At 41.3% G+C, this 15,459-nt stretch overlaps 1 protein-coding gene and 1 pseudogene across 3 annotated transcripts in view; both read right to left on the bottom strand.

Moving 5' to 3' along the window:
• Positions 1-15,459, bottom strand: part of RHBDL2 (rhomboid like 2) — a 57,992-nt gene that overhangs the window by 9,451 nt on the left and 33,082 nt on the right. The window lies entirely within an intron of this gene.
• On the bottom strand, positions 10,911-13,698 carry LOC138987262 (NADH-cytochrome b5 reductase 3 pseudogene; annotated as a pseudogene).

Below are 15,459 nucleotides of genomic sequence, written 5' to 3'. Positions count from 1 at the left end.
ATAACAGTAACAAAAACAAATACTCTGAAGCCAGAATTAGCAACTGTGTGACTTGAGCAAGTTTTTTAATATCTCTGTGCCTTTGTTTCCCTTTCTATAAAAATAGCGGTGTTAAATAGAACTTCAGTGGGTTGTCAGGGGAAATAAATGAGTTTACATGTACATTATGATTAGAATACTCCCTGACATGTGTTAAATACTTGTTAGCTACTGTTTCAAAATATCCTACACAGTTAACCAAAACTATCAAAATACGTGAGACATTCCAACATTTTATTATCTACGGGCTAGCTTTCTCATGGAGTCAAGATGTGGTTTCAGAATCCTTCTTAATATACCATTCAATCAGTTTCACCAAGCAAGATGAAATCCTGTTTGCTAATTCAATCTTACTTGTCTGAACCAAAACAAGGCTTTAGAACTACCTTATGCCAACTCTGAAGTGTTCTCCATACTGCTTAGCTCTATTATTCCCTTGCCTTCAAGTCCCTCCTTCATTTTTTAAGATACAGTACACTTCAGAACCTACTTTAGGACTGCCCTAGTGGTCCAGTGGTTAAGAATCTGCCTGCTAGTGCAGGGACAGAGGTTCGATTCCTGGTCCCGGAAGATCCCACAGGCCAGGAGACCACACCCTGGAGCTCATGCTCCACAGCAAGAGTAGCCACTGCAGTGAGGAGCCAACTACAGAGCACCCCACCCCCGGCTCACCACCACTAGAGAGAGCCCAGCAACAAAGACCCAGTGCAGCCAAAAAGCAGTCAAATGAGTTTTAAAAAGGAAGTTCTCATTAAAAAGTAGCCACTTAATGCAAAAAAGGGGAAGTGTCTGACCTTAGGAATCTTACAAATGTATGATCAAACAGTTATCAAAAAATTCAGACTAATAATTACTGTGATTTTTTTAATGTGATAAATTTGTTTATGGAAGCACTTAGGAAAGAATGACTTTCTGAGCAGAAAGGTGGAGGCCCTGCTACTCTGAGAGGAGGGAGACAGCATTTTTTTAAAATTAATTTATTTATTATAATTGGAGGCTAATTACTTTACAATATTGTGGTGGTTTTTGCCATACATTGACATCAATCAGCCACTGGGCTGGATTGTCCCAGTGCACCAGCTTCAAGTGCCCTGTTTCATGGATCGGACTTGAACTGGTGATCTATTTCACGTATGGTAATATACATGTTTCAATGCTGTTCTCGCAAATCATCCCACCCTTGCCTTCTCCCACAGGGTCCAAAAGTCTGTTCTTTATATCTATGTCTCTTTTGCTGTCTCACATATAGGGTCATTGTTACCATCTTTCTAAATTCCATATACTAATATACGGTATTGGTGTTTTTCTTTCTGACTTACTTTACTCCGTATAATAGGCTCCAGTTTCATCCACCTCTTTAGAACTGACTCAAAGCATTCTTGTTAATAGCTGAGTAATATTCCATTGTGTATATGTACAACAACTTTCTTATCCATTTGCCTGCCAGTGGACCTCTAGGTCACTTCCATGTCCTAGCTATTGTAAACAGTGCTGCAGTGAACATTGGGGTGCACGTGGGGAGACAGAATTTTGATTAAATTCTGAAGACACTTTAAGATTTGCACAGGAAAAAAAGGGGGAAGAAGGCAAGGATTTAGGGATCTGGAAAAGCAAAGACAAAGTTATATGGGTTACTGAAGATCAGTGAGAAGCAGTCCATTAGGGCTATATGGACCCAGTGGTTCTCAAATGTTAACCTACAAGCTAGAGCTGGGGTGGTTGTATCTTAGTTATGAGAAATTTATTTTTAAAATATAGATGTCCACTTCTGGCCACAATGAAGTAACAGGACAAGATTTTTCCTCCTGCTTGAAAGCAATGGACAAAATATATGAAACAGTGGTCTTAAAGATACTGGACATCAGATAACAAGGGACAATGAACCCTAAGAAACAAGAAATAAATGAGTTGACTAATTGCCTAGCTACTGCCTTGAGAGAGACTGCAGGTAGCCGTGCATGAAGGGCAAACCTAGGCAGATAACAGTAAACTTCAAGTTGATGAGATAGAGTCTAGGTCTATATAGAGCTCAGCAGCTAGAGTTCAGACTCCTTCCAAGTAACTTTACTGAGTTACAGAACAAATCTAAAGAATACTTACATGAAAACAATAATACCCACCATCCAAAGATAAAATGTCTAGCATCCAAACAAAAACTCAAGACATGCAGGACATACAAAGAAGCATGAAGTTATGACCCATACTGAAGAGAAAAAAATCAACTAAAACCTACCAGAACTAAAAAAAAAAAACTAAAAGTAAATTTAAAAAAGTAAATTTATTTATGATCTAGCAATCCCACCCGAGGAAACTATAGCTTGAAAAGATACACGCACCCTAGTGTTCATTGCAGTACTAGTTACAATAGCCAAGACATGGAAGCAACCTAAATATCCATCGACAGATGAATGGATAAATAAGATGTGGTATATATACACAGGGGAATATTGTTGTTCAGTCGCTAAGTCATGTCTGACTCTTTTGCGACCCCCTGGACTGTAGCCCTCCAGGCTCCTCTGTCCAAGGGATTTCTCAGTCAAGAATACTGGAGTCGGTTGCTATTTCCTTCTCCAGGGGGTCTTCCTGACCCAGGGATTGAACCCACATTTCCTACACTGCAGGCAGATTCTTTGCCACTGAGCCATTCCATTCCTCACAATGGAATATTAGTCATAAAAAAGAGTGAAATAATACCATTTGCAGCAACACAGGTGGATGTAGAGATTATCATACTAAATGAAGTAAGCTACACGGAGAAAGACAAATATCATATGATATTGTCTATATGTGGAATCTGTAAAAATGATACAAATGAACTTACTTTTAAAACAGAAATAGACTCACAGGCATAGAAAACAAACTTATGGTTACCAAAAGGGAAGAGGGAAGATAAATTAGGAGTCTGGGATTAATATATACAACTATTATATATAAAATAGATAACCAACAAAGACCTACTGTATAGAACAGGGAACTATACTCAATATCTAGTAGTAACTTACAAGGGAAAAGAATCTGAAAAAGATTGTGTGTGTGTGTGTGTTCAACTGAATCACTTCTGTACTCCTAAAACTAACACAACATTTTAAATCAACTATATTTTAATTAAAGTTACCCAAACTGACACAGGTGTTAAGATTTAGCAAATAAGGGCAATAAATAATTATTTCAAATATATTCAATGTGTTCAAAAGTTAAATAGCAATAAAACAGGCTCAATCAAACTTCTAAAGATGAAAAGTACAACATCTAAGATGAAATAATAAACTTGTTGAGTTGATTGACCAATTAGACATTGCAAAAGGAAAGTTTAGTGAACATGAAGATGTGGCAATAAAACTGTCCAAAATAAAACACAGGGGACTTCCCTGGCAGTCCAGTGTTTAAGACTCACCACTTCCACTCCAGGAGACACAGGTTCAACCCCTAGTCAGGGAACTAAGATCCCCCATGCCGTGGGGTTAAAAAAAAAATAAGAATATTTTTTAAAATACATACAGTATCAATGAGCTATAGGTCAATTTCAAGCAGCCTCATAATATCTATAATAATAAGTGCATAGTAGGAATCCCTAGAAGAATGAAGGCACATAAAAAATACTTGAAGAAATAATAGCCAATTTTTTTCCAAAGTTTTGTGAAAACTATAAACCCACAGATCCAAGAACCTCAACAAATCTGACACAGGAATCATGAAGAAAACCACAGCAAGGCATAACAGAATCACATCTTCAAAACAGTGAAAGTCTCAAAAGCATCTAGAATAAAAAGACATGCTTCATACCGAGAAACAAAGATAAGGATGGCAGGAGATTTATCATCAGAAACAATGCGCATGAGAACCACAGGAGAGCAACATTTTAAAGTAAAGAAAGGAAATTACTGTCAAGCTAGGACTCTAAACCTCAAAATGCACTACAGAAATGAAGGCAAAAGACAGATTTTCTTTTTCAGACATACAGAGGCTGAAATAATTGATGACTAGCATTTCCATACTATAAGAAATGTTAAAGAAAATCTTCAGGAAGAAGGAAAAAGAGATGGAAAAATAAAGCTACACAAAGCATAGGGAGCATTAGAAATGGTAAGAACATGGGCAAATATACAGGATTTTGTTATTATTTAAATCTCTTTAGAAGTTCATTGTTTAACAGTTAAACTATTGGACTACTAGAAATAATGACTTTATCAAGAGGGTACAAGGTCAATACCAAAAAAATCAACTGTATTTCTACGTAATAGCAATGAAAATCAGAAATAGAAATTTTAAAAATAGTACCATTTACAGTACATCAAAAATATGAAATGTAGAAATAAATATGACCCCAAAAATGTGCAAGCCCTAAACACTGAAAGCTAAGGACGATGCTGAAAGGAATTCTGAAAGACCTAAATAAACAGAAGTCTATACCTTGTTCGTTGGTTAGAAGACTCTGATATTGTTAAGATGTCAATTCTCCCCCAGTTGATCTAAAGATACTTTGCCATCCAAATCAAAATCCCAGTAAACTATCTTATAGAAATTGACAAACTGATTCTCAAGTTTACATGGAAATGCAGAGGACCTAGAATAACCAAAACAACTTGAAAAAGAGCAAAGTTGGACCACTGAGGTGTCCAATTTCAAAACTTAGTAGAAAACTACTTAATCAAGATAGTATGTAATGGATGTTCAGTTCAGTCGCTCAGTTGTCTCCGACGCTTTGTGACCCCATCAACTGCAGCACGACAGGCCTCCCTGTCCATCACCAACTCCCGGAGTTTACTCAAACTCACGTCCACTGAGTTGGTGATGCCATCCAACTCTGTCGTCCCCCTTCTCCTCCTGCATTCAATCTTTCCCAGCATCAGGGTCTTTTCAAATGAGTCAGCTTTTCGCATGAGGTAGCCAAAGTATTGGAGTTTCGGCTTCAACATCAGTCCTTCCAAAGAACACTCAGGACTGATTTCCTTTAGGATGGACTGGTTGGATCTCCTTGCAGTCCAAGGGACTCTCAAGAGTCTTTCCCAACACCACATTTCAAAAGCATCAATTCTTTGGTGCTCAGCTTTCTTTATAGTCCAACTCTCACATTCATACATGACTACTGGAAAAACCATAGCCTTGACTAGATAGACCTTGGATGACAAAGTAATGTCTCTGCTTTTGAATATGCTGTCTAGGCTGGTCATAACTTTCCTTCCAAGGAGTAAGTGTATTTTAATTTCATGGCTACAGTCACCATCTGCAGTGATTTTGGAGCCCCCAAAAATAAAGCCTGACACTGTTCCCACTGTTTCCCCATCTATTTCCCATGAAGTGATGGGACCAGATGCCATGATCTTCGTTTTCTAAATGTTGAGCTTTAAGCCAACTCTTTTACTCTCCTCTTTCACTTTCATCAAGAGGCTCTTTAGTTCTTCTTCACTTTCTTCCATAAGGATGGTGTCATCTGCATATCTGAGGTTATTGATATTTCTCCTGGCCATCTTGATTCCAGCTTGTGCTTCTTCCAGCCCAGTGTTTCTCATAATGTACTCTGCATGTATGTTAAATAAGCAGGGTGACAATATACAGCCTTGATGTACTCCTTTTCCTATTTGGAACCAGTCTGTTGTTCCATGTCCAGTTCTAACTGTTGCTTCCTGACCTGCATATAGGTTTCTCAAGAGACAGATCAGGTGGTCTGGTATTCCCTTCTCTTTCAGAATTTTCCACAGTTTATTGTGATCCACACAGTCAAAGGCTTTGGCATAGTCAATAAAGCAGAAATAGATGTTTTTCTGGAACTCTCTTGCTTTTACGATGATCCACCGGATGTTGGCAATTTGATCTCCGGTTCCTCTGCCTTTTCTAGAACCAGCTTGAACATCTGGAATTTCATGGTTCACGTATTGCTGAAGCCTGGCTTGGAGAATTTTGAGCATTGCTTTACTAGGATGTGAGATGAGTGCAAAACACAACAGAAAGTCCAGAGATAAACCCACATATATATATGGACAACTGAGTTTGACAAGATGCAAAGGCAATTTAGTAAAGAGAAGATTGTTTTCTCAACCAATGATGCTGGTACAATTAGACATTTACATGCAAAAATGTGATATTTCAGTCCATACCTTGCACCATGTATAAAAATGGATCATATACCTATACGTAAAGTCTAAGATTATAAAACTTCTAGAGCAAAACATAGATAAAATCTTTGTGATTTTACATCAGGCAAAATGTCTTAAATATGATGCTAAAAGCGTAATTCCTAAAATTTAAAAACTGATGAATTATACTTAATCAAAATTCAGAAATTTGAGTCTTCAAAATGTACTATTAAGAGAAAAAACAAGCAACAGACTCGGAGGCAATATTTGTAAGTCATATATCTGATAAAGAACTTAGAATATATAATAAGGAATGTAAATCAATTTTTTAAAATATTTGTTTGTATCTGTGTCAGGTCTTAGCTGTGGTTCGTTACAGCCTTAGTTGTTTTGAGGCATGTGGGATCTTAGTGTCCGAACCGGGGCTTGAACCCGTGTCCCCTGCATTGAAAGGCAGATTCTTAACAGTGCACTGGACCTCCAGGGAAGTCCCTAATTCAGTTTTTAAATTGGCAAAAGATTTAAACATATACTTTACCAAAGAAGATATATGGGTAGCAACTAAGCACATTAAAAGATGCTCACCATCACTGTCATTAGGAAATGCAAATTTAAACCCAATGAAATGCCTTTATATACCTAACAGATTGGCTACAATTAAAAGACTGATCATACCAAGTGTTGATGAGGATATAGAGGAGCTGAAACTTATGGTGGGGATGTAAAACTATACACTTTGTTACCATATGACTTAATTCCATTTGCAGATATTAATATATACACAAGAAATTCACACAAAAACCTGTACACAAATATTCATGACAGTGTTATTCATAATAGACGAAAGTGAAAACAACCCAAATGTCCACCAAATGGTGAATGGATAAGGAAAATGTGGTATATCCATACAATGGAATATCATCCAACGATAAAAAGGAATGTAGTACGGATACGTGCTACAACGTGGGTGAAGGAGGAAAACATTATGCTTAAAAAGAAAGTCGAGAAAAGACCACATAGTATATTATTTCATTTATATGAAATGTCTAGAATGGGTAGATTAGAAATTAGATCAGTGGCTGCCTAAGGCTAGGGAGGGGGTTTGGGGTAAGGAGTGGGGAGTGACTGCTAATGGCTACAGGGTTTCTTTGGAGCACAAGTGTTTTAAATTTAGATTGTGATAATGGGTGCATAACCTGTAAATCAACTAAAAAACACTGAATTATACACTTTAAATGGGTGCATTATAGGTTGTATGAATTATTGATATATCTTAGAAAAGCTATTTTAAAAGTTTGATAGTTTCTTACAAGTTAAATATAACCCTACGGTAGAATCCAGCCAGTCTGTTCCTAGGTAATCGTCGAAGAGAACTGAAAATACTTGTCCACACAAAGACTGTACTGTGTTCATAGTAACTTTCATCTGTAATAACCCCAAACTGGAAACCTCCCAAATGTCCATCAGCTGGAGAGTGGATAAACAAATTTGAGTGTATTCCCACATTGAAAGACTACTCAGCAACAAAAAGGAATCAGCTGTTTATACACAGCAACAACATGAACACACCTCAGAGTAATTATGCTGAATAACATAAGGGACCCAAAAAAGTACGTATTTCATGATTCCATTTATATAAAATTCTAGAAAATACAAGTTAATCTGTGATGGTCAACCGTTGCCAGGGGAAAGCAGAAGGAGGACAAGGAGAGGCAGGAAGAAGTGATTCCAACAGATTACAGGAACTCTGAAGGGAGTAATGTTCATTGCCTTGACTGGGGATAGTTTCACAGTTATATACACACATCAAAACATCAGCAGTGGACTTCTCTGGTGGTACAGTGGATAAGAATTCACCTGCAAATGCAGAGGACATGGGTTCAGTCCCTGGTCCAGGAAGACTCCACATGCTGCAGAGCAACTAAGCCCACGCTCCACAACTACTGAGCATGAGCACCTGGAGCCTGCGCTCTGCAACAAGAGAAGCCACCCCAAAGCACCAAAACGAAGAGCCGCAACTGGAGAAAACCTACGCCTAGCACCGAAAACCCAGAGCAACCAAAAATAAATAAATTATTTTTAAAGTTCAGTAGTTATTATATGTCAATTATACCTCTCTAAGGGCTTCCCTGGTGGCTCAGTGGTAGAGAGTCATCCTGCAATGCTGGATACTTGCAGGAGACGCAGGTTCGATCCCTGGGTCCGGAAGATCCCCTGGAGAAGGAAATGGCCACCTGCTCCAGTATTCTTGCCTGGGAAATTCCATGCAAGAAGCTTGGCGGGCTGCAGTCCATGGAGTGGCAAAGAGAGACGTGACAGAGCGACTAAACAGCAACAAAAAACCTCACTGAACAGAAAAATGAAAAAGCAAAAAAAGAAAAACACAGATCCTAGGACCGTGTTCTTAGAGATTCTGATTCAGTAGATCTGGGTGTGATCTGAATAATATTTTAGTTGTAACAGGTTCTTCAGGTGCTTCTGATGGTCAGTCACACTGGGGGACCCAGGGCTGGAGTGCAGGCCAGTGGTTCTCAGTTTTTATGAATCACCTGTGGACTTGTCCAAATGCAAATTCTGGTTAGTAGGTCTGGTGTGGGACCCCAGAATTCTGCATGTTAACATGATTTCAGTTGAGGCCAGTGCTGCTGATTCGGTGACCACACTTTGCCAGGAGCAAGGATAGGGAAACTAGACTTATGTTACGTATGAAGGAATCCAGGAAGAAAGCAAAGCAATGGGAGAAATGGACGAAAGGGGTCAAAAGGTAAAATAAAGTATTACTGCTTCCCTCGTTTAAAAATAAAAAGCAAAGCAAGAAAGACACTAGCAGGGAGAAACTTTCATAGATGATAGATATGTTTACGGCATAGAATGTGGTGATGGTTTTTTGGGTGTATACTTTTCTCCAGATTCGGCAAGTTGTATACATTCAGTTCAGTTCACTCACTCAGTCGTGTCCAACTCTTTGCGACCCCATGAATCGCAGCACGCCAGGCCTGCCCATCACCAACTCCTGGAGTTCTCTCAGACTCACGTCCATCGAGTCGGTGATGCCGTCCAGCCATCTCATCCTCTGTTGTCCCCTTCTCCTCCTGCCCACAATCCCTCCCAGCATCAGAGTCTTTTCCAATGAGTCAACTCTTCGCATGAGGTGGCCAAAGTACTGGAGTTTCAGCTTTAGCATCATTCCTTCCAAAGAACACCCAGGGCTGATATCCTTTAGAATGGATGGTTGGATCTCCTTGCAGTCCAAGGGACTCTCAAGAGTCTTCTCCAACACCACAATATACATTAAATATGTACAAAACTTTGTATGTCAATTACACCTCAAAAGTGATTTTTTAAAATGTTTTATGTTATGTAAACATGTCTAACATCTTCATATATATTCTTCCCTGAAGAAAAAGGAGAAAAGAATAAAAAGCAGTGGGGCCAGATGGTGGAGGGTAATACAGAGTAATCTCAGACATTTCAGGGACTTTCTGGTCCAGTGGTTGAGAATCCACCTTCCAATGCAGGGGACCTGGGTTAATTGCCCCATGGCAACTAAAGCCCACCTGCCATAATGAAGACCCAGCCCAGCTCCCCTTCCCCCCCACTCCCCGCTCCAAAAAAAAATCTCGGATGTTTCAACTTTTTATTAGCCACTGTAAATATTTTAGGAAGGATGTGTTTGAGGAAGTTGACCAGCAGCAGTATGAAGGAGAGACCGATTCAGCAAAGAGATACCTGCCAAAAGGTATTGCAAAAACAGACAGAGGATGTGAACAGGTTATTCACGTTCTCTCCTCTCTCTCTCTGCACTGAAACTGGGGCACAGCTGATTCCACATGTTGAAATCCAGCTGTGGGGGAAACAAGCATAGATACTAGAGCCAGGAAAAACGAGTGTGTGCAGGAACACATGGAGGAGGTGGAATAACAGCATCCACAGAGGCAGGGGGGAAGTAACTTGGGGAGCTGCATCACTAGGCCTGGCCAAGCCCACCTCTTTACCGCATCTTTACCAAGGCTTCCCACTCTCCATCCCCACTGCTCTAGGAAGCAGGCACAGTTGTGATTGGTAAAGTTTTGAGCACTGCCATGGGTCGGATTGGGTCCTCCCCCTCCCCAAAATAGGTTTAAGTCCTAACCCCCAGCACCTCAGAATGTGACCTTGTTTGGAAAATTGTTACAGATGTGAATGGCTAAGAGGAGGTCATATTGGCCTTGGAAACTAATACAGCCACCCCCTGCAATACGGGTATATTCACTTATAAATTACATGTATCAATATATGTACCACTTCTTTAATGTTTTGTAAAATCACATAGAATTTTAAAGGATGGGACTTATTGGTAACATAATATTCTTAAATTATTTTTACTTCATTAATAACACAAAAAGTTATTATCAAGAAATAAAAAGACATGGGGGAAACCGAAAAGCATATTACTAAGTGAAACCAATCTGCAAAGGCTACATAGTGTATCATTCCAACTATATGACATTCTGGAAAAGGAAACAATGGAGACAGTAAAAAGATACCCTTTATAATACTATAATGATGGATACATGTCAGTATTCATTTGTCCAAAACCACAGAATGTACACCAGCAAAGATGAACCCTAGTTTTAAAGTACTTTGGGTGATTGTGATGCCATAGATGTAGGTTCATCGGTTGTAACAAATGTGCCATTCTGTTGAAAATGGAGCAGGCTGTGCAGGTGTCATGGCAGGCGATGAATGGGAAACTTCAGCACTGTCCTCTCGGTTTTGCCATGAATCCAAAACTGCTCTAAAAATTAGTGTTAAAAAAATCCTTCAATGAGCAGTGTTATTAAATAAGGGCTTCCCAGGTGGCATTAGAACCCACCTGCCAATGCGGGAGACACAAGAGACACAGGTTCAATCCTTGGGTCGGGAAGATCCCCTGGAGGAGGGCTGGCAACCCACTCCAATATTCTTGACTGAAGAATCCCATGGACAGAGGAGCCTGGTGGGCTACAGTCCATAGGGTCACAAAGAGTCAAACACGACTGAGGCAGCTTAGTACACGTACACATTATTAAATAAGCATTATTATATTTTAAAACCCTGGTTAAATATCATGCCACAGAAATGCAAAGATTTTTTTTCAACTCAGCAATTTTACTTTAATGTTATGTTTGCTCATAAATGACTCTGAAAAAGCTGATATGCAAGAGACTAACATGCTGCGGTCTAAAGCAACGTCAAGGCCAATGAAAACGTCTCTTCAGGAAAGAGACTGTACTCTAAATCTCCCCCACCTGGGGCAAGAGCAGCAGAAGTGGGTACTGGGACAGACAAATAAATACACATGATCTTGGCTTTCCCACCAGGGCTGGCGGCCCAGGACCCCAAGGCACATGATCGGAGGTCGATTGCTTGGAACTTCCAAAGCCTCCCAAATGTTTGGGTCTTTGAGGGCAAGGCTGAGGTTTTGGGAGGGCACATGTGCCAGCTGGAAGGGCCCTCAGCCAGCTCCCTCCTCCCACTCCAGCCCCAGGGAGAGCCTAACTCCCTGCTGGCCAGGCCTGCTGGGCCCTGGGATGGGGGCAGACTTTCACCCCAGCAGCCCCTGCCAAAGGGACATTTTGGTGTTCCCTGCCATGCAGTGTCAGGTGCTGAGGCCTGGCAGTGGCCCTGAAGCAGAAATAAGTCAAATGCACATGAAAAATGGTGATTGCCCAAGACACTATTAGTTATACTGGCACAGGGTTGTCATTCTTCTCAGGGGGTAGATTTGTGATTGCTGGGCCTTAGGAAGAGGGAGTGGGGGGCTGTTGAGGCACCTTGCCAGGATGGAATGGCAGGTGGGAGGAGGAGACAAGGGTCCCGAGGCAGGGGGTAGGGGCCTGGCACCTGCAACTACCGGTACCTTCATGTTTATTACCAGAGCGTGGGATGCGCTGGGGAGGGCGGGGTGCATAGTGCTGGCAGCCTCTACCCAGTAGTGTGTGTGCTGGGGGCGAGAGTGGGGCGAGGAAGGGCAAGGGCCCAAGCATCTGTAGCAAGGTCCAAATAGGAATCTGCCCTAAAGGTGGCCAAAGCAGCCCACCTGTAACACAGCCCTGCTCCCAAAGGCAAAGGGCCAGCCCAGCAGGGTGACCTCCCAGGCATGGCCAAGCCAGGCTGAACCCAGCCACAGCAGGAGATGCAAGGGAAAGTGGTGGTAATGAACAGTGTTAGGAGAAGTGGGTGCAGCCAGGGCCCATCCATCAGAAGGCAAAGTAGCACTCCTTGGGATGGCCCACATGGTCCAGGCAAGTATACTGGCTCGTGGGAAGGGGTCTGCACATCTGTACCAGCAGGCTCCTCTTCCAGGGATGGAAGGTAGTAGGGATGGAAGCCCTGGCTGTATTTCTAGGCTTCAGGGGCTCTGTCCACCATGTACCAGAGCTTGAAGCATGCAGAATGCTCATTCCTCAGTTTCTCCAGCTCAGGCTGCAGCACGATGTCCTTCTCGGTCTGGTTGGCAAGCAGCAGGTGACACACGGTGCGATCGCTGGGGTCCTTCATGATGGCATGGATCACCTGCAGCATTGAAGTGGTGCCAGTCCCTCCAGCAATCATGCCCACAGACTTCAGCGTCTTGAAGACAGGGTTGGATTTCTTGTCCAGAGAGATGGCAAACTTCACTTTGCCCTGGTAGACCAGCAGCCCATTGGAGCCCCAGCACTCAAATGGTGTCTCCAGTCTTTGTGCTTTCCATGTACTGGGGCATCTTTCCTCCAGAGGGAAATGTGGGATGGGTGTCTTTAAAGTAAACCTTGATGACCAGGTCCACAAAGCCCTGGTCATCATCACTGGAAACACGCGTGTAGGGCCAAAGGACCAGGTTCCTATTGATTCAAGCAGAGAGGTAGATGTGCTGGCCAACGGGGAGGCCCAGGATGTGCTGGGGTGACGGCAGAGCAAAGCAGAACCGCCAGGTATCCTGGCTGATGACCTTCTTGTTGATGAGCCACAGCGGGTACTTGATGTCCCAACTCTGGAGCATGATGGCCGGGGTGGAGCGCTGAAACAGCTTCCCGAGGAGGCTGCACAGGAGCCAGACTGGGGAGAGGACCCTGTGGCCCAGGGTACCCAGCTGGGCCCCCATATTGGCACCACTCTGCACTCACTCCACAGTCACCACCACCAAGACCCGCAAAGATATACTTTTAAGTTCAGTTATTTTCCATAGAAATTTTTTTCTTAATCACTTAAAATATGAAATTAAAAAAGTAATGTCCAGTTTCAACTGGAAGAATTGCATCATGGTCTGTGTGTATGTGTGCGTGTGTGTGTGTGTGTGTGCGCTCGCACGTGCACTCAGTCTCTTCAGTCGCATCTGACTCTTTATGAGGCTATGGACTATAGCCCGCCAGGCTCCTCAGTCCATGGGATTCTCCAGGCAAGAATACTGGAGTGGGTTGCCGTTTCCTCTCCCAGGGGATCTTCCCCACTCAGGGATGGAACCCGTGTCTCCTGTGTCTCCTGCATTGCAGGCAGATTCTTTACCCTCTGAGCCACTGGGGAAGCCCCATAATTGTCTATGCTCATTCCAATTATCCAAAAAATTTGTTATAATATGGCTATTAATTCCCACCTTCCCTAACATCAGTCAGTTGTTCTTGCAAACTAATCAGAAAGTATTAACAATCAGTAAGTTTAAAATTTACTAAAACTCTCCACTGAGAAATTTTAAATCAGATGAGAAAAGTGTTTTCTGGCTTTTTTAAGTGTGAACTGAAAAGAGTTACTTCATCTTCTTCAGCAGCAAAAATCACATAATGATGGAATGATTTCCAATAACCAGTTTTCAAAATGCCCTTTTCAAAGCATGAGTGTTTTTGGAAAAGCAGTTACATTCTCACTTCTTAAGAGAAAAATACTACTGTGTCTTCAAAGGGACATATTTTGTGTTTGTTTTTCAGCATCTATAAAGTAGCTTACTAGTGAAAGCCTAGTGTTATCACAGAAAAAAAACAGACACCCAACTGTTTTTAAAAGAGAAATACATAAACTAATCAGTAAATGAGCAAAAAAGGAGAGGAATCCCTCTCGCTCATTTCAGGACTTACAGCTCCAGTGGTACTGTGTGGTATTGGTGGAGAGATAGACACACTGATCAATGAAACAAAAAGGAGAAGCCAGAAAGAGTTCCATGAAACTACAGCCACCTGATTTTTGACAAGGTATAAAAGCAACTCAGTGAAGGAAGAATGGTCTATTCAGCAATTTATTCTGATATTCACAAACAAAAAGAAAATCTGAACCTCATGCTTTAACTAACCAACTCAAATAAATCACATATTTAAATGTAAAGTGCAAAACATAACTTTAGAAGATAACATAGAGATTAAATTCAAGACTTAGGGCTCAGTGAAGAGTTCTTAGACATGACACCATGACTCGTAAAAGGAAAAAACTGATAAACTAGACCTCATCAAAACTAAAAACTTTTGCTCTGTGAAAGACTCTGCTAAGACAATCAAAACATAAGCTACAGACTGAGAGAATATCTGTAAACTACATATTCTATAAAGGACTAGGTCTGGGATATATAAAGAAGTCTCAAAATTTAACAGTTAAAAAAAATCTAATTATAAAAAAAATAAAAAATTTAAAAAAAAATCTAATTAGATAAGTGGGCAAAATTCATGAACAGATATTTCACTGAAGAGGATACAGAAATGGCAAATAAGCACATGAAGAGATGTTTAACATCATCAGCCCACTAGGGAAATGCAGGGTAAGACCATGATGAGATCACACACGTGGAGCACAGCTAAAATTAAAAGTGACAGTGGACTCCCCTGGTGGTCCAGTGGTTAAGAATCTACCTGCCAACTTAGGGGACACAGGTTCGATCCCTGGTCCAGGGAGACTGCACATGTTTCGGGGCAGCTAAGCCCACACGCCTCAACTTCTGAAGCCTGTGTGCCCAGAGCCCGTTCTCTACAAGAAACGCCACCGTAATGAGAAGCCCGCACACCACAGCTAGAGAGTAGCCTCCACCTGCCACAGCTAGAGAAAGCCCGAGTGCAGCAACAAAGACCCAGCTCAGCCAAAAATAAATAACTGTTTTAAAAAATAGCGACAACACCAAAAGCTGGCGAGGATGTGGAAAACTGAATTGTTTACACAGTACTGGGAGGACAGTGAAATGGAACAGCCATCCTGGAAAACATTTTGGCTGGTTCTTAAAAAAACTAAATATGCAGCTACCATACAACTCAACCAACTTGCTCTTGGGCATTTATCCTAGAAAAATGAAAACTCAAGTTCACAAAACTATACTTAAGTTTTAAAAAACCTGTACACAAATGCTTACTGGAACTTTATTTGTAGTAACCAA

Source organism: Bos mutus, chromosome 3, assembly GCF_027580195.1.
Source record: "Bos mutus isolate GX-2022 chromosome 3, NWIPB_WYAK_1.1, whole genome shotgun sequence".
NCBI classification, from domain to species: domain Eukaryota; kingdom Metazoa; phylum Chordata; class Mammalia; order Artiodactyla; family Bovidae; genus Bos; species Bos mutus.
The sequence above is the reverse complement of the archived record's forward strand: the minus strand, read 5'-3'. Positions and strand labels throughout refer to the sequence as shown.